The sequence below is a fragment of the Dermochelys coriacea genome, chromosome 22, assembly GCF_009764565.3.
Source record: "Dermochelys coriacea isolate rDerCor1 chromosome 22, rDerCor1.pri.v4, whole genome shotgun sequence".
NCBI lineage: Eukaryota > Metazoa > Chordata > Testudines > Dermochelyidae > Dermochelys > Dermochelys coriacea.
Window position 1 is genome coordinate 2,624,684 of NC_050089.1, and position 23,149 is coordinate 2,647,832.

Here is a 23,149-nt window from a genome sequence, read left to right on the forward strand (position 1 = left end):
TGACTCGTTTAGAAGAAGCAACGCTGATGGCAACCTGAGCAGCCACAATATACCTGAGCATGGAGGGGCCCCTCTGCCATGGGTGCTTAGTTTCATTTAACTGGGGCTCCAGAGAGATGGGAGACAGGAGCAAAGGCAGTCACAAAAAGTCCTTGGTAAAGAGGGTGTGGCAGGGTCCTGGGAGCTTGGGAATCACTCATAAGGGTTTACTGTGCTACCGCAGTTTTCATCAGGCAACGCTCCGGGGGGCCAAACTGTGTTTTCCTTTGGGAACTTTCCAGGTTAGGAACAAAGGCCTTAGTCCTTTAGTCACTCTCCAGGCCAGTAACTAGAGTCGGGGTTAGATACTGCAACGGGTGGTCCCCATTCTAGCTGTAGGTCCTGTCTCTCGGCTGATCCCAGGGTGTGTGTGGGGAGGAGGGGCGAGACGTACCTCATCAGGAGTAGGAATAGGAACATGAAAGCAGCATACGGGTCAGGGTTAAGTCCATGGGCTGGTCCCTTAATCCGGTCAGAGACTGGTGATTAACCAAGCATGGAGACTCCACTGGACTTATCTATAAGGGTCAGCCTCTGGACAGCACTGGTGGCCACTGGCTACAAAGGGGAGTGGTGTCGTTTCAGAGACCCTGTTGCCAGTTCGGCTAGTTCATTAGCACTGACTCTGCCTCGCTAGTTGCTTTTGCCAAGCAATGGACGGGGGCCATAGGGGTGAGGGTGGGGGGCATTTCCGGTGCTATAGCCCAGGGCTCGGTGAGCAAAGAGCCCCAAGCGTGCCCAGGGAGGGGACTGCATTGGCCAGGCCACGCTAGGCCTGGGGCAGCTTGGCTCAATGCATCTCAGAGGCCGTTGTTTCTGCCGAAGGGCAGAGAAGCATTTCTAGTGCCAGGGAACAGATGCAGAGCGAGGCTTGGACTGGCCTGGGGGAGAGTCGCTGTGGAGCTTCCCTAGCTGGCTGGGAGCCAGGCACGGACAGGCCCTGAATGTGACATGGCTCTGATCCCAGATGCACCACGGCAGGCAGCACAAAGCCTAGAGATGAGCCAGACCCTGAGGAACCCGAGATCCCAGCATCAGTGCTAGGGGCACTGGAGAGAGCAGGCAGCTGTCAGGAAACCACCCCAGGGTACACAGGGCACTGCCCTCTCATTGCTGGCCAGGCAGGGCCCTTCACCCTGCCAGCCACCTGCCTCGCCCCTGTCAGCGCTCCCTGGTCCATCTCCCAAGGAGAGGCGCCCACTCTACACCTTGGCTCTTCATTCCTGCCCAGCCTCCTGCTCGTCATCCCAAGACCCAGGGGTGACTGTGAGTCCTGGACAGAGACAGGCACTAACCCGGCTCCCCGTCCCAGATCTTCCAGCCGTAGACCCAGCTCACATCGCACCTTGTCTGGCTCAGCGGCCCAGGGGGAGGCTGTATTGCTGGGGCTCCAGCAAGGAGTTGAGCCCCCTGGAACAGCCACCCGCAGCTCCCCTGAGATGGCCATGCTCGCAGCTCTGACAGCCTGGAGCAGGTCTTACACGCTCCTGGAACCTGGCTGCCCATGGTGAGAGCACCAGCTGGAGACTGGGCCAAATGGAGGGGAAGGGTAGTCTCTCCTGCGAAGGGCTGCACAGTCTCCAAGGCTGGCCATGGTCCAGTCTGGAGCAGGATGGGGGAGAGGCCTTGCATGAAGGGAGCCCTATGAATCGCTGCCACCACTGCCCAACCCCCATTATCCACGACCATGTCACTGCAGCCACCAGTGGTGTCCCAGAGACTGAGGGACCTGAGCCCCATTCTCTGAGGGAGATCAGCCATGCATGCCAGTGCTGCAGCTCAGACCCATTCCTGCCAGGCTTCGCGTTGTCCCCCAGCATTTCAGAACAGCCCCATGCAGCACCTCTGCCACTGGGCCTGTCCGGCAAGGTCATATGTCTAACAGGACCCCCAATAACCCCAATGTAATAAGAGCAGGGGTCATGCCCAGTCCTGATCCCTGGGGGGTCTATGGAGGGTCTGGTGTGAGGGTGCCCTGAGGGGATTTATCGGCAGTCAGTTTAAATGCCCCATATGGGGTTTTGCAGAGGAATTCCCAATAACCCCCTCATGAATCCTTGTAGAGAAATTTACCCAGTTGGGACTGTCAGCTCTGCAGGCCAGAGTGCTTGGGGACAGGCATCGACCCACATCCAGGGCTCCAGCACAACTCCAAGAGAAGGGGGGACTCCTTAGCACCAGCCGGTGGCTGCCACACGAGTGGGTACGGGGGCCAGCCACCATTGCAACTCCCATGGTCTCCCACGTGGAGGGCACCCTGCTATGCTCTCAGAGGGCAGCACGCGGGGACAGCTCCCTGCAGTTCCAGGATCAGCGTGTTCCCCACCACAGATTGTCATGCCCAGTCCAGCTCCTATGTGGGCCCCTGAATGAAGCGGGCCGCACTCCCTCCCCATAGCTGCTATCAGTTTGTCAACCCTGGAACCCCTCTGATGGCTTTCCCACTGCAAACGCAGGGGTGAGCAGCTGAGAGCCAGCAGAGAGATTTTGGCAGTTCCTTTTAGAGCTTGATTGCACTCCTGAAGCAGCCTGAATAAAGGGGCAAAGGATCCTGTCAGCTCTGCACTGCCCTGACTCCAAAGTCAGCAATTTACACAAGGTCAGGGAAAGAGCCTCCTTGTCTCAGCCATTTCCAGGGGCCCCATCTGTATCAACAAGCCAAGGTGCAAACACTTTGCCATAATAATACCACTGACCTTGACCCAAAATGCTTAGTGCTAGATAATTATCAGCTGTTACCACTTGCAGCCACTCTCCCAGGAGGGTTGGGGGAAGCACAGGGATTTGTATTCTCGGGAGGGCAGCATGGAGAGTGTGTGTTACAAGCCCTCTCTGTGCCATTCTACAGAGGATATGAGATACATCCTTACCTAGAGAGCTTTAACTCAAGCTGTAGCAACTCACAAGTGTAGCTTAGGAGGCTCTGTGATGGCCAAAGAGGCAGCTGTCACAGGGAGAATTAAGACCCTGAAGCACACTTACCCTGTTGGGCTATAGATACTGGGATGGCCCGGCTGCCACAAGCTAGAATCCTGTAAAGAGAAAGATAAGGATGAGGTACATGCAACTGAGCTGGGATCTCCTGGTACCCTGGCCTCAGTGGGTTTGGATGCATTACGACAGTAAGGTAAGTAGGAACTCACCAGGACAGTTTGTCTATATGTACTGATCTGCTCCCCAGCAGTGTGGCATCCAAAGACCAGCCAAGCTTGAGTAATATAATTAGCAATAGCTAGTGATCTGTCTCTCTCTTCCCTCCCAGCCTATTGGAGCAGCAACTCCTTTCGGTCATGGGGCTTTTGTTTGTTTGCTTGCTTGTGTGGGAGTGAGGGTGTTGTGTCTACGTGCATGTGGGTAGGCAAGTGCGGGTTTGGGGCAAAATGGGTGTTTTGTGTACCTCTGCCTGTCCTGTGTGTTAAGAAATCATTCAGGGAATGCTAAGCTCTACATATAGACACAAATATGGTTAGCTTGTGGTTCAGGTGTTTGTGTTCCAGGTTTTTTTCATGGGCTTTTTAGTGTCTCACAGCCATGTACATGGCCAACAGGAAGTGAGATCTGGGGCCAGATTGTGATCTGTGTGTTACACCTGTCAGTCTGGAGGAAGTAACAGAGATCAGGATCCAGGCCCTGGTCTCTTCATGGTGATTCAGTTCCTGCAAGGCAGGGAACATGCTGTGGGGAGATCAGATCTTGTGTTTATTTCAGCCCCCTGCAGCCATGAGAAATACAAATGAAGATTCTCACTCCCCAAACATTGGCTTTTTCTGGGTTGCTGTTTTTCTTGGAACATCTGAGAGTAACTAGAGAATTGGTAGGATTGTGATATCGCATGCATCAGGATGCAAAAACCCAAGCTCCTAGCTGGGGAATGGATTTTTAATCAGTCTCTTCAAAGCTCTTTATTTTCAGTTGGATTTGGGTAGCATATATTTAACTCAAACACCCAGAACACAGATGGGAGGAAAGATCTCTTTGTTAAAGATTCAGCACACCTGTCTCTTCCAGTAAGGGTGGAGAGAGCTCAAACTCCAGTCCTCCATGGTTCCAAGGAGCCCTCCAGCAAAAACAAGGAAGAGAAGACTTGAGGTTCATAATAGATCTAACATAAAAACCAAGAAGAACTCCTCCCCACACTTTCTCCCCGCCCCCAGCAAAAAATAAATCACCAAGCCAGTACTTTTCCTTGGCGGGGTCACCTTTTCTTCAAATGTAACCACCCCTCTCTTCAGGAAGCCATTGGCCAAATGAAACTATTTACTCCTCTGGGAGTGGAGTGCACACGCCCGCTTGTCAGTAATTTAGCTCATCTTGTCTTTGAAGAGCAGCAATCACTTTAGAGTTCCAGCTGTCACTTTCCCTGGCATTCCCCCACAAGACTGGCCTATCCCGCCCTTCCCACTGCCTCGGACACAGTCCCACACACCCCCTTAGGCAGCCTCCAGCTTTGAAGCATGCAAAGCAGGAAATTAAGAACCATCTTCAAACAAAAACTCAACTCCTCCAGGAATAAAAAAAAAAAAAAAAAAGAAGCCAATTTCCTCACTGTCTCCTCTCCTTGCTCACAGGGTTGGATTAAGGTAATCAGGGGCTTTAGGGCCACTATCACACCAAATCAGGCTTTGAAACTGGGGGGAGGCTTAATAAGAAATCTGTGCAAAGAAACTAAAATGTACTACGAGATAGCGGTGTATCTGCAGAGGAACTTCTACAGAGGGGCATGGTCAGGATGTTCTACGGGAAAGCCCTTGTTAAGATGACTCCTTGGAAAGAAACCAGTATTGAAAGTGAAGATTGCTTGAGTCAAACCCCACCTTTAAAAGTCCTGTGTGTTGAGAATGTTTAAAATCTAGATCCAGTTTTTCTTTTCTTTATCAGGGCAACACTACAACCCCAGAGCTGAACCCCACTTGATGCTGGGTGTCTGAAATCCAGAGTGGGATCTGAATTTTACAGCTTTGCTATCACATGGGGTTGCTGACTCTAAGTGTTCCAGAATCAGGCCCCTCAAAGTCACAAGATTGGCTCAGAAATCTTGAGTTTTAAAAAATAATAAATGTTGGGTCTTTATTTTGGTGTTTATATGGTGTTTGCAGCCTTTCAGTCTTTTCCCCGCAGACAGGGAGACTAGAAATGTATAGTGGTTTTTAAATGAACATTGAGTCTTATGCATCCACATGACAGCAGGAGCTGGAGCTTCAAGAAAAACACCTCATAGCCTCACAGTAAAATCACAAAGTTGGCCACGTCGATGATGGGAAATCTAGAAAGTATTCTTGTAAAGCTGCAAAAGGGTGGGATGCAGAATTCAGTGCTCCACAGTTGCCCAGCAATATGGCAAGAAGTGACTTGTGTGCCCTGAAGGCCACATTCAAAGTTCAGGTGTCACTGGCAACATTAACTGTTCTGTGCCTGTTCTATGTGAAGCTTAATATGTTTCTTTATATTGTTAATTCGATGCCAACAACTCATGGTCTGTGGCCCATGACTGATCTGTGGAACTCTGCCAGTGGTCCATGAAGATCTATCTCTTCATGTGATGCTAGCTTCTCATTATTTCTAGCTAAAATTATATTAAATCCTCTCCTAATGTTACTTTTTCTATTTGAATCAGTGCTATAGCTTCCACAGGGATGCTATACGTTAGGGCATGGAACATGAGATATTCACAAGAAAATCTCTGTACAAATGTAATTCCCCACTATGAAACTATTTGTGAATAACTGCTCCAGACCACAAACTCTACAAAATGTACTATGTGGCCAAGCATTTGCATTCCCTGCCTTTTCCCCCTTCTTGTAACTTTGGTGGTCCATTAACAAAGTTTTTGGCACTGAGTGTCCTTGGTTTTTCGTTTATAAGGCGGGCGGGGGAAAGAAATTCGCCATATTTTTAGTCCGGTTGACAATGAAATGGTCCTAATGGTATTGAACCTACTTCTCAGGGGATAGTAAAATACCTGAGTCTGTATGAGTGCCATCTACATGTTAGCTTCAAACATTGCTACTGTTGACAGAGGAATTATGGGTACTGTTTTTGCCGCTACACAGCTTAAAGTGATATGTCTATCAGGGAGAATGTACATTGTCACAAAACTTCATCAGGCTCTGCTGAAAACAATGCCCACTGAGCATGCTCAAAAGTGACTTATAACTTTTATTATTCACCCAATTTAAAAAAAATTGTTGATTGACTGTACAGTGGCCACACATCACTGGCAAGAGTCAAACTCCTCTGTTTCTGAGTGAATTGTGTGGTTTAAAAAAACAAACCCTCTGGTATTTTTTTTTAAAGTAGGAAAATGCTTTATTACTTATGAAATAGCTGAACAGATTTTCATTAAATCTTCCAAAACAATTAGTCTTCACCAAGAGATTAAGTACAGAAAATAGCAGGCCTAAAGGAGAATGTTTCACAAAGTTATGAACAAGTGATAACAGAGGGTCAGATCTGAAAATGGTAGTAGAGGTGGTCAATATCGTGTGTGTGTGTGTGTGTGTGTGTGTGTATGTGTGATGAAAATTGGCTTTTTGACCCAAATGAACACTTTCTTGGATAATGTTCTTGTAACCCATTATTACCTATTTCACCAATGAGCACTTGAGCAGAAATATGCAGCTAGTCTTGGATTATGTGTGTAGCATTGGTATACACCCCGGCAGGTATCTGCCCGTACATAGATCACAAACAAACATACATGGACAAAGGAAGCTAGAATTGCTGGGTTAGCGGATGCGTTAAGTAGAGTTCTCTAGTACAGAAAACGCTGTCTTACACACTGATTTTTTCTTAGTATAAAAATGGAAATAAATCCTGCTCCATCAGGGCTGGCTGGTTCAGGGGATTGGTAATGAGCCTTTGACCAGAAGGTCCACTTTCCAACTCTAGGCCACTGACCGAATATCATTGTCACCTGATGATTGTTTGAATGAAAGTAAGGAATCTCTCTCCAGTTCATGATGCACATGCATCCACATCTCATGGGCACTAGCTGGTATATTTGATAATAACAGTGCCAGACTGAATGGGCCATGAGGCCCAGTCAAGTAGAATTCAGCTTCTCTTCACTATTGTAATGAAACATTGTTAGCCCCTGCTGGTGCAGCTGAACCAGATTGGGATTGTCATTTTAGATGGGGGACCAGAAAGATGGGACGTGATAAAATAATGTAAAATCCTGAATGGTTTAGACCAGATAAATCGGGAGTTTCTGTTCTCCCTGTCTTGTAACACAAGAACAAGGGGACACCCAGTGAAATGAAAAGGTGGGAAATTCAAAATGGATAAAAGAAAATGTTTTTCACTTAACATGCAATTGAAGTGTGGAACTCATTGCCAAAGGAAGTCACTGAGGACAAGAACGTAAGAAGATTGGATATTTATATGGATACCAAGAATATCCAGAGTTATCATTGATGGAGAACTAAAATTCTGGAAGGGATATTAAACATTGCTTAAACATTGCTTAAGGCAATCAGCAACTATTAGGGATCAGGAGGAGACTAATGTGGGGACCAGATTATCCCACCTTTGCTACTGCAGGGTTCTTACACATTCCGCTGGTGCTGCTGGGGTCACAGACAGGATACTGGGTTAGAGGGACTTGGGGTCTGATCCAGGCTTGTGTTTCCTATGCAACAGTCAAGATATACCTGCAGTTCTACAAAGTGACCAGTCTGACTTTTTAATCAGACCCTATTCTCTAAATCTAACAGGACTGAGTGTGCTGCCTCCTCCATCAAACTCCAAAGAACAGATTTTTGCAATTGCAAAATAAGGCTGTGACACAGAAATACTCAAAGGTTTGACTGTTTTGCAGAGCTCAGCTCATGTCTCGGAAGTTTCCAAAGGCAGATAAGGTAACAGGGGAGCACAGCATGAGTGGAAGTCTCCAGAGGGAACATTTGTAGAGTGCATTTGATCTTTTCAGACAAGGTGGTTTATCGTTTGCCCTGAATAAGCCTTCCTGGTGATAGTCCTGAGAGAGAGGCTGCTCCATCCACCTCCTGTTTTCCTTTTGATTTGAACTGAATACTTTCCTACATAACCTCATGCATTCCCAGAATGACCTCAACTGATCTATCTCGTGTAGGAGGCTTCCACCCGCTCTCTTGGATAAAAACACAGCAATAAACATGACCGGCTCTGAACTGGGAGGATAAAATGGGATCCAGAAACACAGCAGCAAAAATCTCTCTGAGCTACAAACGTTTTGGAAAAAACACCAGATTTTTGTTCATTACTCTTTTTATAGTTGGTCTTTGACCCCTCCAATGGCTCTCACCCAAAATGATCCCCAAAGACTTTGTACCTTATGTTCTCTAGGACTCAATATGGACACACCTGAAATGCAGCCGTCTCCGGGGTGGAAAAGAACAGCTAACAGTACAAAAAACTCTTTTAGGGCAGGAACTGCAGAACAACCTTTTCATGGCCTGGCTCTGCAGAAGTAAGCTAAGTAGACGGAATGTCATTGCTGGAGCTGCTCAAAACGTGGTCAGTTAAAAGCTTTTCTTTTCCTTCTCAAAATGTGGTTTAGTCAAAGACAAAATTTTACGTGAAAAACACTCCGTTCTGAAGACATTTTACAAAAAAAAAAAAAAAGAAAAATGTAGGGACCATAGCTTGACATTTTTCAGTTTTGCATTTCAAACCGGTAGGAAATGCCCACCTTCTCTCTGTTATTTACTCTCCTCCATCCACATTTATCAACTGGATTAGTCACGGAAAGTTAAAAAGGGAGAGAAAAGAACACTTTTAAAAGTGAAAAGTATCACTTACTGTGAAAAGTGTAACACTTCTTTTTTCTCACATTTTAACTGTCGCTTTTGAGAATAAGCAACACACAATGGAGAAATTAAAAAAGTGAAAGTCCCTCTGTTTCCCCCCCCCCCCCAACTCTGCCTTGCTTTTTAGCTCCCCTCTCCACATTCCCCGCCCTCCATCTTGTCCTCGAGAGGGCAAAAAATGGGGCCGTGGAGGAGTTGACAAATAAGAGAAAATGGAATTTTCCTACCAAAACAAAATGAAAAATGTGTAAGCAAACAAACTCATTAAGAAATGTTTTATTAAAACCTTTAAAAGTTTTCAATATATTTGGAATAGAAATGGTTAAAAAACCATATTGAGCCACAATAAAAAAAAGTGTCGTTTTGACCAATTCTAGTCATTGCTATCTACCTTCTTATAGAGCTCCAGTCGCCATAGTATCCGAGCAACTCACACCTGTGGATGAATTTAGAGAAGAATTATTATCCCCATATCCTCAGGGAAACTGAGGCAGGGCGAGATTAAGTTACCTGCCACGGCCACAATGGGAGTCTGACACAGAGTTAGGATGAGAAACCAGCCCTCCAGCGCCTTAAACACAAGACCATCTTTTTAGTAGCACAGTGAAGAAGGCCAGCAGAGAGGTGAATGTCGGCTAGTGGGAATACATTGCGCGAGTCTCTCCGTTGTTGGGATGAAATTCCCCATTGTGTAGGGGAGCCCACAAAAGCTCCATGTGCCACTTACAGCTCTCATAATGGGGCTAAGGCAGCCCCCAGGCCTATGCTGGCTGGCTGCTCCCCAAGTGTGAATTTCATGCTTGCAACCTGTGTATAACCCTGCAGGAGTAGCCACACATCCCGAGGAGTGTGTGTATGTAAACACACACAAACATACATATAGTGCTTGGTACCTTTAAGTATCCGAATGCAAACTCCAAATAATACTTCCCTTTTAAAAACAAAAACCAAACAAACAAACTAGAGCTTGTTCGCAAGCCAACCTCCAGAGACGGCTTCCCTGCTGTCCAGCTGAGAAACCCAGGAATTACTCCAATGTGGCTTATAAAAAGGAGAGTTTTTAATTGAGTTCAGTGTTCAGTTATAAATCAACATACAGTTAAGTGAATTAAAACATGGTTCTTGCTTGTAATGACTATCTGACCTCGTCACCACAGAGCCATCTCCCGGGCTGCCAACTCTCACAATTTCTTTGAGAGTCTTGTGGCATCGGATGTTTTTCTTAAAGCCACAGCTCCTGAGGACAAGTGATTTGGTGAGAATCTTGGTGTTCGTTTGGTGCAGAGAACAATTTTCAAACATGACCCCGAAAGCTGAAAAGCCAGACATCAAAGCCAAAGGACCAAAATGTAGGGTGGGTTTTTTTTTTTTTTTTTTTTTTTAATTCTTATGATGGCCTTGTGACCAGGGCACTGAACTGGGACTCAGGAGGTCTAGGTTCAGACCAAGGCTTTCCCACAGACTTCCTGTGTGAGCCTGGGCAAATACTTCATCTTTCTCAGCCTCAGTCCCCAGCTATCAAATGGGGTAACTGTATTGCCTTTGTCCTGCAATCTCCCTGGGGCAGGGACTTTGTAAGTATGTACAGCATCTAGTTTATCGGAGCCCTGATCTCAAGTGGGCCCTCTTTGCGCTCCTGTAATCCAGATGATGATACACTGGGAGCCAGGGAAAGGCCAAAAGAGATGGGTTGAGCCCAGGCTGTAGAAATATAAAAACGCCCCACAGGCTTTTATCTGGGCTAGTGCTGGGACAATGTCACATGTCCCCACTAGTGGGAGACGCCAAGACCAGAGCAATGGGTTTCCCGTCTTCTGCAAGGAACTCTGCACAGATGCTTCAGAGAGTATGTCTACACTGTGAAAAGAACCCCACAGCAGCCAGCCCAGCTCGACAGACTCAGGTTCACGTATCTCGTGCTGCAGTGCTAAAAATAGCTGGGTAAACGTTGTGGCTCGGGCTCTGAAGCCCACCTCCTTCCCTGGGCTTCAGAGCCTGAGCTCCAGCCAGAATGTCTACATGGCTATTTTTAGCGCTGTAGTGCAAGCCCCATGAACCTAAGTCTGTAGACCTGGGTTCTGAGACTTGCTGATGCAGGGTTTTTTTTCCCAGTGTAGACATAGTTAAAGGGCTATCTATGTCCACACGCTCAGTGACACCAGCTTCATGTTAGGGCTTTAAACCTGTTTAGTTAAACAGGTGCTAAAGGCTGTGGTCTTGTCTATATGAGACAGTTGCATGGGTTTAACTTAAATCAGTTTTTACGGTGATTTAGACTAAACTGCTGCAAACCCCTTTGTGAACACTTTTCTTTTGGAGTGGTTCATTTTGGTTGGTCTCAAACCGTTCCTAATCAAGATCCACTAAACCACCTTAGATTCATAGATACTAAGGTCAGAAGGGACCATTCTGATCATCTAGTCCGACCTCCTGCACAGCGCAGGCCACAGAATCTCACCCCCCCACTCCTATGAAAAACCTCACCTATGTCTGAGCTATTGAAGTCCTCAAATCATGGTTTAAAGACTTCAAGGAGCAGAGAAGCCTCCCTCAAGTCACCCATGCCCCATGCTACAGAGGAAGGCGAAAAACCTCCAGGGCCTCTCCAATCTGCCCTGGACGAAAATTCCTTCCCGACCCCAAATATGGCGATCAGCTAAACCCTGAGCATATGGGCAAGATTCACCAGCCAGATACTACAGAAAATTCTTTCCTGGGTAACTCGGATCCCATCCATCTAATATCCCATTTCAAGGGATTAGTCCTATTTACCCTGAATATTTAAAGATCAATTACTTACCAAAATCACATTATCCCATCATACCATCTCCTCCATAAACTTATTGAGTAGAATCTTAAAACCAGATAGATCTTTTGCCCCCCACTGCTTCCCTGGGAAGGCTATTCCAAAACCTCACTCCTCTGATGTTAGAAACCTTCATCTAATTTCAAGTCTAAACTTCCTGGTGGCCAGCTTATACCCATTTATTCTTGTGTCCACAGTGGTGCTGAGCTTAAATAATTCCTCTCCCTCTCCTGTATTTATCCCTCTGATATATTTATAGAGAGCAATCATATCTCCCCTCAACCTTCTTTTAGTTAGGCTAAACAAGCCAAGCTCCTTAAGTCTCCTTTCATAAGACAAGTTTTCCATTCCTCGGATCATCCTAGTAGCCCTTCTCTGTACCTGTTCCAGTTTGAATTCATCCTTTTTAAACATGGGAGACCAGAACTGCACACAATATTCTAGGTGAGGTCTCACCAGTGCCTTGTATAATGGTACTAAAACCTCCTTATCCCTACTGGAAATGCCTCTCCTGATGCCTCCCAAAACCGCATTAGATAAGCCTCATTTAAACTGAAAGACACATGTCCACATTGCATCCACTTAACTGATGGAGTGAAATGAAATTGGTGCAAGATTTTATGTGGTCAAGGCCCACGATCACATTGGAAGGTGTGTATCAGCACTATTGGCAGCAAGGTCATTGCTAACCCAGGTAGGTGTTTGCAACTCATACTTCTAATCCCATGCACAAAAGCACCCCGAACTCATGCCCACAGTGAGAAGAGTGCCCCGTTGCCATCTGTGAACGCTTTTGTTTCTTGCTGTATAATAAAGTCAGAGGTTTTATTTCAATCACCAGGGGACCTGGCGGATCAGAAAGTTTTTCTTGTAAATTTTAAAATACACCAAAATCCTTTCAAACAAATTCTTGTAACATAAACAAGCATATTAATAGAGCCATTGTTCTGTGCGCCAAATGCGCTGCTGATCTTGAAATAACACTGGAAAGTTCCAGCGGGAATATTGGATGGAGAAGCAGCCTGTGAAGGAGCCGGCGTTCCAAGTACCAAACACAGAGAGAGACAACTATGAGCTCTAAAGCAAATAACTTTGCTCTCCAAGAAACCAAAGCCAAGACTAACCACGGCCACCACAAACAATTGGGTTAAAGAAATGCTGAGCACTGAATTTAAAGCTGCAGGACATGAGGCGATCCTCAGTTCCGGAACCACGACACACAGTTTATGGGGGCTAAACATGCAAGGACATGGATACAGGGACATGCAGGGTGGCCTTGTCTTCATGGATCTGATCCAAAGCCCACTGGATCCATGTGAGTCTTTGCATTGATTTCTCTGGGCTTTGGACCAGATCCATGCCCAGTGCTAGTCATATTATTATCCCAACAAACAAAGAGCTTTATAACTTAAGGCTGATCCAAAGGGATCACACTCCCCACCCCACATACCCATCACAGCCAGGTAATGTCCAGTTAAGGGCTCTGTCTGAGCCATACCTTAATCCCCTCACATCCCATCCCCTGCTGTCACTTGCCCCTAAATCCTACCTCCCCTCAGTGAGTAAAATACACACCTCAAGTTCTTCACAATCCCAATACATCACCAAACCCTAAGGCACTGGCAGGGGCCACATGGCTGCGGTCAGATCAATCATGTCCTCCACATTCATCTCTGAAAACTGAACTCAAACTCAAATACAAGAAGGCTGTTGGTCAGTTGGGGAGGGTTCAGAGAAGAGCCATGGGAATGATTAAAGGATTAGAAAACCTGCCTTATAGTGATTGAGTCAAGGAGCTCAATCTGCTTAGCTTGACAAAGAGAAGGTGAAGGGGTGACTTGATCACAGTCTATAAGTAGCTGCATGGAGAACAAATATTTAATAATGGGCTCTTCTGTCTAGCAGGGTCTAGCATGATCCAATGGCTGGAAGTTGAAGCTAGACAAATTCAGACAGGAAATAAGATGTAAATTTTTGACAGTGAGAGTAATTACCCATTGGAACTGCTTATAGAATCATAGGCCTGGAAGGGACCTTGAGAGGCCATCTAATCCAGTCCCCTGCACTCATGACAGGACCATGTATTAGGGTTAGAGTTTCTTCATCACTGACAATTTTGAATCGAGCTTGGATGTTTTTTGAAAAGCTCTGCCCTAGGAATCATTTTGGAGAAGGTCTATAAGTATGTGCATACTTGGGGTCAGACTAGATGATCATGGTAGTCTCTTCTGGCCTGGGAATCTACCAATCTATGAAACTGGTGATGTCAAACATGAATATTCCCCCCGCTCGTTATTTTCCATTTTTGCTGAGTGGCTGCCAGAGGCTTCCTTCAGAAGCAAAAGTGCCTAGATCATCATCTTGTGGCATTTCTATCTAAGACGCTTCTCTAGCCCCCCATTACCAAAGGATCTGAGCACCTGACCATCTTTCCTGCTTTTTTCCGCATGGCGCCCCTCTACGGAAAAGCAGCGCTTTGTCTCCATTGAACACACATAGGGGCTGAGTAGCCCAAGGAATCTGGGGAAGCTCTCCCATGTCCCGAGCTAACACCCTAACCACTAAGTGATCTTTTCCTATGACCACAAGCAGGAAGGGCTGGAAATCTCAGGAATGAGCTTGTTCTTCTGAGGTTTCTGGATCAGATTTGCCAAACCAAGAGCTCTGGAGAAACATCTGGGCTGTTCGGTGCCTATCTGAATGGAACCTCCTAAAAAGAGGTTGCCATCAGGGCATGCCAGTGGAATGACCCCAGGGATCAGAGGCCATGGAGCTATCTACAGTAGGGACAGAGTTACTGTTCTTTCACCTGGATTCTCCTCTGGGGAAGCCAATAGTTTTCTGCTGTTCACAACTTCCCAGGAGTTTACGGGCAAAATTCCCCCGCAAACAAAGACCTGCATAAAGGCTCAAGTGGGATGTACGTGACGTGCAGGCCTGGCATTGACCCCTGTGCACAACAGGGGAATTCACCCTAAGTGAGCATAACTCCCTGCTGCTCATAACAAACGCTAACCAGTGCACCACTCCCCAATGCTGAGTGAGCAGAAAGGGACAGCTTTGCATGTCCACTGGGAATTACACTGCCCTCTTGCACAGACAGACTGTGTGAAATACAGACCTACTCTGCTAATGATGTATGTATTTTATAAAATGTGCTTGGCCATTCTAGGATCAGCCCTCCTGAGGCTTCTGGATTTCACTGGTTCTCTGCGGAGGCCCGTCCTTGCCAACATGTGCTATTCAATGAGCTATCGGCAAGGCTTAGGTACAGCTTTAGACTACACGAGCCCTCCAGGCTGCATAGACTTGTACTGGCCCTCTGCCCAGGCAGGAGTTTTACCCCATTGTGAACAGTGCACCTCACTGTGACTGCAAGATTGGGCCCTTCACTGTAAGCACTGCAGGACTGGGATCATGCCTCTATGCTATGTGCAGGGTTGATCACATTGTCAGCGCTCTACAAATAACAAACCACACCTACATGCTGCTGCACTGGGACATACTGTGAAAAAGTGAGCGTTTGCCAACAGACAAGCCACACAGCGAGCAGTTATCTCCTATCCTTGGAACAGCATATCTCAGACCCCCCCTGTGGGCAAAGCCTGGATTTTAATGGTAGCCTCTGTGCACTGTAAGTGACACAGCGTTAGGTCAAAGGCATTTCACAGGATTGTGCTGATCCTTTACAAATGGGACTTAAGGTGACCATTTCAAAAGTGCTTTAGTGATTTAGGCACCTAAGTTCCATTTTCAAAAGTGACCCAAGGGTCAAAGTCTTGATGGAAGTCAATAGAACACTGGTTCCTGTGGGAGTTAAGCACCTAAATACCATATAGAGCCTATGTGCCTAAATCACTTTTGAAAATGTGAAGTTATGCTCCTAAGTCACTTTAGCATGTTTGAAAATTTTATCCTTAGGCAAGTTCCCTTTCACATTAACTGACTGATAGAAAGAGCTGGAGAAAGGATGAGGCTTCAAGACTCCTGCATTCGAGGAGGAAGCAAGTTCTTCTGGGTAAGGCTCTCTCCTGGGATTTAGGAAATCTCAGTTCACTTCCTGGCTCTGCATGACTGTGGCCAATTGTCCCTTCATCTCAATGCCTCAGTTCCCCATTTGGAACATAATTCTTTACTCTCACTCCTGCTCTGTCTTGTCTGTTTGGATTGTAAACTCTGGGGGGCAGGGACTGTCTCTCTTACTAAATAGATGTATACAGCCTAGCACAGTGGGGTCTTGGATTGAGGATCTAGACCCTACATGATTTGTTGAGTAATTTAGGCATCTCTCTCTGTGCCTCAGTTTTTCTCTCTGTAAAAGGGGGTGATAATCCCTTGCTGTGAGAATAAACTCCTTCATTTCCAAAGCCAGTTGAGAGTCTCAGCTGATACTAGTGGTCCACGCCACCAGCACTACCATATTACTGAGTTTTCTCTGCTCCAGGCTTTTATGCACTAATACATTGTGTTCTCTTGGCGGTTCCCATTTCCATGGGTTCAGAGCACAGCTCCTCCCTGAGCCGGGGTGTTTGCGACACCGCATTTATCTGTGGTCTATGAGATGATGGCAGGAGGAGCTTTCCAGGTGAAAGGCTGTAGCAGGGAGCATGCCCCAAGGGAGCAACCCCCCTGGACGCTCCCTCCCCTTCCTAATGACCCTGGAGAGACAACTCTCAGTGCAGCACAGGAGACAAGTCAAATAAACATTGCGGTGAAGCCTCGGCCTTCTTGTTTATGACGGAAAAACAATGAAAGCATCTCTGGGCTCTGGGGAAGGAGAAATGTTTACTCCACAGACAAACAGCCAGCATCTCAGCTCAGCACTCGCTTGGCAAGTGGGCTCCTCGGCACAAAGGCCCGTGCAGCAAGGGATCATGGTGGAGTGTTTGCAACACCATAGCACCCTGCTCCAGCCCCGCCCCAGCCTTGTCTAGACTAGGGTTTGATGGTGGGACGTTAAGACATGTTAGCCACCTGGGTGGGTGGACACTTGGCTTTAGCATGACCAGCTCGGCATGTGTTCAAGGCAGCGGCTTTGTCTGCACTAGACTGATCAGATGTTTTAGCTGAGAGACACTAATACCCACCTTAAATCCTCGTCTAGACCAGGGCCTGCTAGAGCTGAGCAAATAACTGATTTTTCAACTCACTGGCACTTCTGGAAAAAAAAACAAAAACAAAAAATCATTAATAACTTCATTTGGGGTCAAAACATTTCATTTTGGTCTCAGGATTCGTTCTGGTTTTTAATTTTTTAAATAAAATTGAATGACATTTCAAAACCAAAATTATTTTGAATTAAAAAAAAATCCAAATCTTTCCATTTTTTTTTCCTTCAGATTTCTTTTTTCTAATAGAAACAACTTAGCAAATGCGACACACATTTGCTCAAAGTTTTGGTTGACCGAATCTGCATTTTTCACCCCCAAGAAAAAAGTTTCAGTCTAAAAAATTTGCCCAACTCTAGCTCTTCTGTCTCTGGCTCCCCAGACACAATTTGCCCTCCTGCCCATTTGTCTCTTCTGTAGCTCTTCCTCTCTCCACCAGGACAGTGGCTTGCGAACGTTCAGCTCAGGACACCAGCTACTCCCAGGACGGCCCGCCTCAAGACCTCAACAATCATGGGGAGTTCCCCAAAATCATCAGGTTGGTCAAAAAGATCAAGACACTTTTTAAAAATGACTATATGATGTTCTAGAGAGACAAGGTGGGTGAGGTAATATCTTCTATTCAGATATTACCTCTGATGTCTCTTGAATATCCTGGAACCAACATGGCTGCAACAACACTGCAAACAGATAGTAGGATTTGGAGTTTTTTGTTTGGTCTGTCTCTTGATTTCCAATCTCCCCCTGCATGGGTGACATTCAGCTACATATAGATCCCGGCCCAGCACTGGCACCTGTGCAATGGATTGCTGATGCACCGTAGGTTGCATGTGTAACTCCCACCCATTGAAAACAAAAAGATTAATGCTCCTGCTCCAGGCCACAAGCCAATCACCAGCTGAAGTCAGGAAGACACCTCCCCACCCCAAACTCCCAGTGCATAATGGGGGAGGGGAGTTGTATCTTCCTCTGAACCATCCAATATTGACTCTGGTCAGAGACCAGAGGAAAAGAACATTGGTCTGTAGAGTTGTGCAGGAGCAGATTTACCATAAAACAAACCATGTAGCGGCATGGGGTCCCCAACAACAGGGGGCCCCCCAAAATGCAGGACAAATCTCATCTGACAACCTGCCCTGGTTGTGGCTCCTTTGATGTTGTTATACCCTCACTCTCTACTACCCTGGGCATCACAGAGCAGGGGTCTATGGGTAGGTGGGTGGTCCCCTAGCGCAGCCACTTGCAAGCATTGTCCCCCTTTATTTTCAAAGCAGGGGTCACCTCCCCCATAGTCTGGCCCCCTCTGCCATTTCCAACAGGAGTCATGCAACACTTTGAAAATGTTTCCCAGTCATCATGGTGGCAGAGAATATATAACCTGATGGGCTAGTGGCTGGGACTATAGGAAGAGGCCCTGGCTTCCAAGAATTCCCTACCACCAAGAATTCACCCCAGCTCTGACCCAGATCCCATTCAGAAAGCATCAGAGGTGCTGCTTTATCCAGGCTTTCCCCTGAGCCCTTGCTCTGTTTTTTTTGATTGATTTTTTTGTTGATATGTAGGCTGCTGTCAGTGCCCCCTGATTTCTACCCACATGACATCGTGGTGCAGAGTGGGGGACACGGGATGCTGGCTCCCGATACCTGAGAACTAGTTTAACCTCAGTCTGAGCTGCCTATTATGTACCTAGATACCACTGTGATGGGCAACGTTGATGGGGCGTACTCCCCACACCGGCCCTGCAAGAGCTGAATTAGACCAAGTGGGCCCAATCAGCCAGTTCAGTGGCAAACGAGGCAGATTTTGACTGTGTGGAGAGCCTTGATTAGAAAGAAGCTCACCTGTGAGGGAACAGGCAGAAAGCCTAGAGGCTGGAGCTAGCCTGGGGCAGGGGCAGAGAGGCAGCTTGCAGTCCCTGTCCCTGAGGTAAGGGAGGAGGAAGGGGAGAAGCAGCATGGTAGGAAGGAGCAGTAAATGGGGTTAGACCTTGACTATTCCCTGCAGGGCCCTGGAGCAGAACCCAGAGTAGAGAGTGGGTCTGGGTCCCCTACGAAGCACTGCACGGTGGTGTTGTTAAGGACAGTGGATATGAAGACCCCCGGAGTCACTGCTGCAGTGGCATAGGGCAGCGGGTGTGAGGACTGCCTGACGCTTTCTGGGACAAGAGACTTTGGAAGACACCCCTGGGAGAGAAGCTGCTGAGTGAGCTGGCTGGAGGACTGAGTTGCGAAGAGGCAGCAGCAGCTCCTGGAGCCAGAGAGGGGCTGCAGACAGACAGAGAGAGGCAGGGGGCGAAGTGCAGCCGCAGGAAGGGGCATCAGCCTCACAGAGCTAATCCCCAGAACTGCCAGGAGGAGGCGCCGTCCAGCAGTGAGCGGAGCACCCTGGTGCAGCAGCTTAGAAATGCCTTTAATAAATAACAGAAAAACAGACAAAAATCCCCAGCCCTGTCCCAGAATTGTTCTGACCCACCCTCTCCAACCTCAGGAGCCGCCCGAGACAGAAAGTCCCCCCCCCCATTCCCTGGTTGGCACTCACCTCTTTGGAGCGGGCACTGCATATCGCCCATGCTGGTGCCTCTTGATACATGCCTGTGCCCATCTGCATTATCACCCAGGGTGGCCCCATCCATTGCAAAACCAAACTGGGTTGCATGGGGAGCTGTGAACCGGGTCACTGAACCATGCGGAAGCCCTGCGGCTGGATTCTGAGCTGGTGTAGAACGTTTGTTTGATGTCGGTGGCACACAGCCACTGAGACCCTGCTCCTGCCTTTCCATGGCTATTTCGTAGGCCTTTCGCCTGGCTGGTGCCATCGACATCGAAGTGTGTCGGCGATAGGGCCAGGGCCAAGGAAGCTGTGTCACGCATGGGGTGTTCTCAGGCCACCACCCAGTGCCCCGGCACAGCCAGGCTGCAGAAGGGATGAGGCCTCTGAGTCAGCTGCTCTTGTAGGCCGGTGGCATTCGTCTCCCTGGCTGGGCCTGGTGAAGGTGTCCCAGAGCCTGGGTGAGGGCACCCGCCATTCAGAGCCACCCACAAGCGAAGAAGGCAGCAGATCGGTGCACTGTGTGTGCGGCTGGGCCCTGCCAGATTGCTGAGTGTGAACCCCCCCCGCCAGCCTGTCTTTCCATGGGGGGGACCCCCAGAAGTGGCCCGGCTACTAACAGCTGTGACAGCCCCATTGGCTACACAGCTGGAGACCCCGCGCTGAGTTACAGATGCAGGGGAAAGCGTTGCAGATATTGAAAGTAGCCCTTTCAGGGCTAGATTAAGGCAGGACAATGGTGCTTGGGTTGGCTCATCTCTAAACTCAGGCTGACAAATAGATGGCAGGCCCCTTGTCGGTGGCTTTGATGTGTGCAAATCCCACTGTCTGCGGCACTTTGCCCACTCCGGCCTGGCTCTCACAACACTGAGCTGCAGCCTCTCGCAGGGTAGCGGCCCGGGCAGGCTGGCACAGCACAGGGGAGCCGCTCCCTGCCCTACCGTGCGGTACACTCTGTGCCAAGGTTCCCATGACAGGTAGGGAGGAACATTTCCATGACACCCTCGGGGACGGGGTGAGAGCCATGCCGGGATGAGGGGAAGGGCTGGGCAGGAAGTGAGGGGATCCCAGAGGAGCAGGACCCGGGGACATGCATTGGGCATAGAGGGGGAGCAGGGTGGGGCACAGGGGCAAGGAGAGGGAGACATGGCTGGGACAGGGGGTGGATTGGGGGACACCTTGAAGGCAGGGGCACAGGCAGGTGAGGGAGAAAGGGGAGGGGAAGGGTGTGTGGAGTCCTGTGGGGGAGAGGGTGATGGGGGGGACTGGAGAGGGGTATGGACAGGGCTCCCACGAGGGCAGTGAGGCCCCAGGTTTCCATGCAGGAGCTGTACTAGGAAGTCTCAATCTGCATTCAATGGAGCCTGAGTCCTGACTGGAGCTCTGGAGCTGGAGCAGGGACTAGCCAAGCCCAAGAACGGGGCCCCACTTGGGAGAGGGGGAGATACCAACAGTCAGGGAGCTGGGATCCCTACACCAACAGTCAGGGCTTCAAGGCAGCACGGCTCCCCTGGCAGGGGGCTGCTTCCCCAAGCCCATTGCGCAGGGGAAGGGGGTTAGGAAGCTGGGAGCCCACACCTGGCTGTGTCGTGCAGGGCTCTGACCTGCCAGCCCTCCCCCGCTGCCTCTTGGCTGCTTCGGAAGAAGGCGAGAGCAGACGCAGGTACTGGTAGCGGGAGGCTGGAGCTTTGCCATCAGCTTCAGGCCTGGAGCCAAGGCTGCCTCCCCCGCTTGCCTGGGGCCTGCACACGATTCTGCTGACAGCAAACAGCCTGGGTGTTCTGGATCCAGCCCCCGGCCAAATACCAGCCAAGACCCTCCTGAGCTGCTCCCTTGCACCCAGGGCTATGCACCACTGCAGGGGGGGATTGAGGGGTGCCCAGGGGTGCGTTCTCCCTCAGGCCTGGCCTTGTGAGGGGCCGAGCACCTTCCAGAATGGCTGAGTGCCTGCCCTGTTCTAGTCTATGGAGGGGGTTTATACTAGCTGAGCCTCTGTCTGTTGTGCGTTACACAATGTGACCACACAGCTGTGACGCGGTGTTTGTTCTCCCATCCTCTCCCCAGAGGGAAAAGCGTGTGGAGTGGAGTGTCTTGTCTGGGTGGGGTTTTTGGTGGTGATGGTGGTCGATATACCTGTGCTCTGTGCTTATATTAGACAAGGCGAGATCAAAGAAAAGCCTTCAGCTTTGACTGAAAACCCCCGGAAACAAAGGCGTTCGTCACGCCCAGGAAACGCTCAGCAGTCACACGATCTGGCCCTCACCCGCAGCCCTCACAAGCCAGTCAGTTATGTGATCGTAAACAAGGTGACGTGACAAACTAGACTTACCAACCCATCCATCTAGAGATCTCCAAGCGCTTCATGAGCATCAGCAATCGCAGCACTTACCAGCCCTGTGAGGTGGGCTTGATCCCCATATTACAGATGGAAAAAACTGAGGCACTGAGAAGGGGAACAACCAGTCAAAGTCATGGAGGGAGTCAGTGACAGAGCCATTATGTGCCATAGTTCTACGGTTTAGCTTTATTAACACAGAAAACAACAATAATAGAACACTAAGCGCAGCTCAACCTTCTCCCGAGGCTGGGCTCATCCTAGGGTTCCTCCCTCAGCACTGCTTAGCCCACCCCCTAGATCCTCTCTCCCCAGAAAGCCACTCCCATCTCTCTGAACGTCAATGTGGGGTTAATACATCACTACCTCCAATGAGGCAGCAAAACCAGCTTTAGTTCTTTCCCGGCAGGATCAACACCTGCTAACAAGGTAGGGTGTCAGCCCTGTTACAGGTGCCCCTTGCATCTGTTCCTGCTGCCCAGCCCCACTTACCTCTGGATAGCATGGGTCCTTCAGGGACTTCCCTCAGCCCGGAGGAGGAAAACAGTTGCAGTCCACACTAACTTGCCCTTGTTTCCCCTGGAGGCCTACAAGGGGGGACGAATGGAGATGTTGGTGAGCTGATGTCCTTCTCTGACACCTGCCCTCATACTGAGGGTCGGAGCGGATTCCCTCCCTCATCTCATGTTTGCTCTTCCGCTCCAGGTTCCCGCTCGGCCACTATTGTAAAGGAAAACCAGATGGGAAGCAGGGTCTCCAGCCACAGCCTCCGGACCCACCCGCCCACAGCAAACCCTGCAGGAGTCTGGAATTAGGTTCAGCGGCCTGGGTGCAGCCAGCACAGGTGGCTTCCTGGCTGTCAGCACTGACCCTAGCCCCCTCGCCCCTGAGCATCTATCTCCCAAGGGATCCCCATCCATCAAAAGTCTTCACTAAGCCAGGCCATTGTTTTAACTCCAGCCGGAGCTTCCTAGTTACACTGCAGGGCTGCGCTGTGAGCTTCCCAACTGGAGTCCTCCCAGTTCAAAAGAAAACCAGACTCCAAAATGCCACAGGGGCTGGCTTGGGAACAGATTCCAGCTCGTGGGGCTGGTACTGTGGGGGCCCGAAGTTCTGATCTGATTGGAAAACTGCAGGGTGCTTGCTGCACTGCTAACCATTGTAATGGGCTACTGCACCATTGTCAGTCTGATGTCAGTGGCCCAACTGAAACAGAGAGCAGAATCTGGCCCAACAGCAATCCGTGAAGAGCCTCTCGGAGACAGAGTCTTCCATAGGGTCCTGGTAGTTGCAGAGCAGAAGCCAACATTTAGCAGCAGCCCAGCCTTGCCAGGTGATTTGGTAGCAGAGCCCAGGCCAGTGTATGTTCCTGTGCTGAACACGGGGTGCTCCGTAAAGCATATTGTTGCTGTGGCTAGGATTCTGGCGATGGAGTGTCAGGGGGAAGCAGTTCAGCACACTGCCCACGGACACAAGGCCTGTGACCTGCAAGCCATTAAGGCAAATGGCTCTAAGTGCCAAACGA

At 48.9% G+C, this 23,149-nt stretch overlaps 1 long non-coding RNA gene across 1 annotated transcript; it reads left to right on the top strand.

Annotated features, from left to right (window-relative positions):
- The first annotated feature begins 2,815 nt into the window (after positions 1 to 2,815).
- On the top strand, positions 2,816 to 21,762 carry LOC119846758. The gene is made up of 5 exons (XR_005289976.2): positions 2,816 to 3,166; positions 15,556 to 15,652; positions 17,182 to 17,280; positions 18,747 to 19,112; positions 21,445 to 21,762. It is a non-coding gene; the product is annotated as an uncharacterized LOC119846758 (long non-coding RNA).
- Positions 21,763 to 23,149: the final 1,387 nt, after the last annotated feature.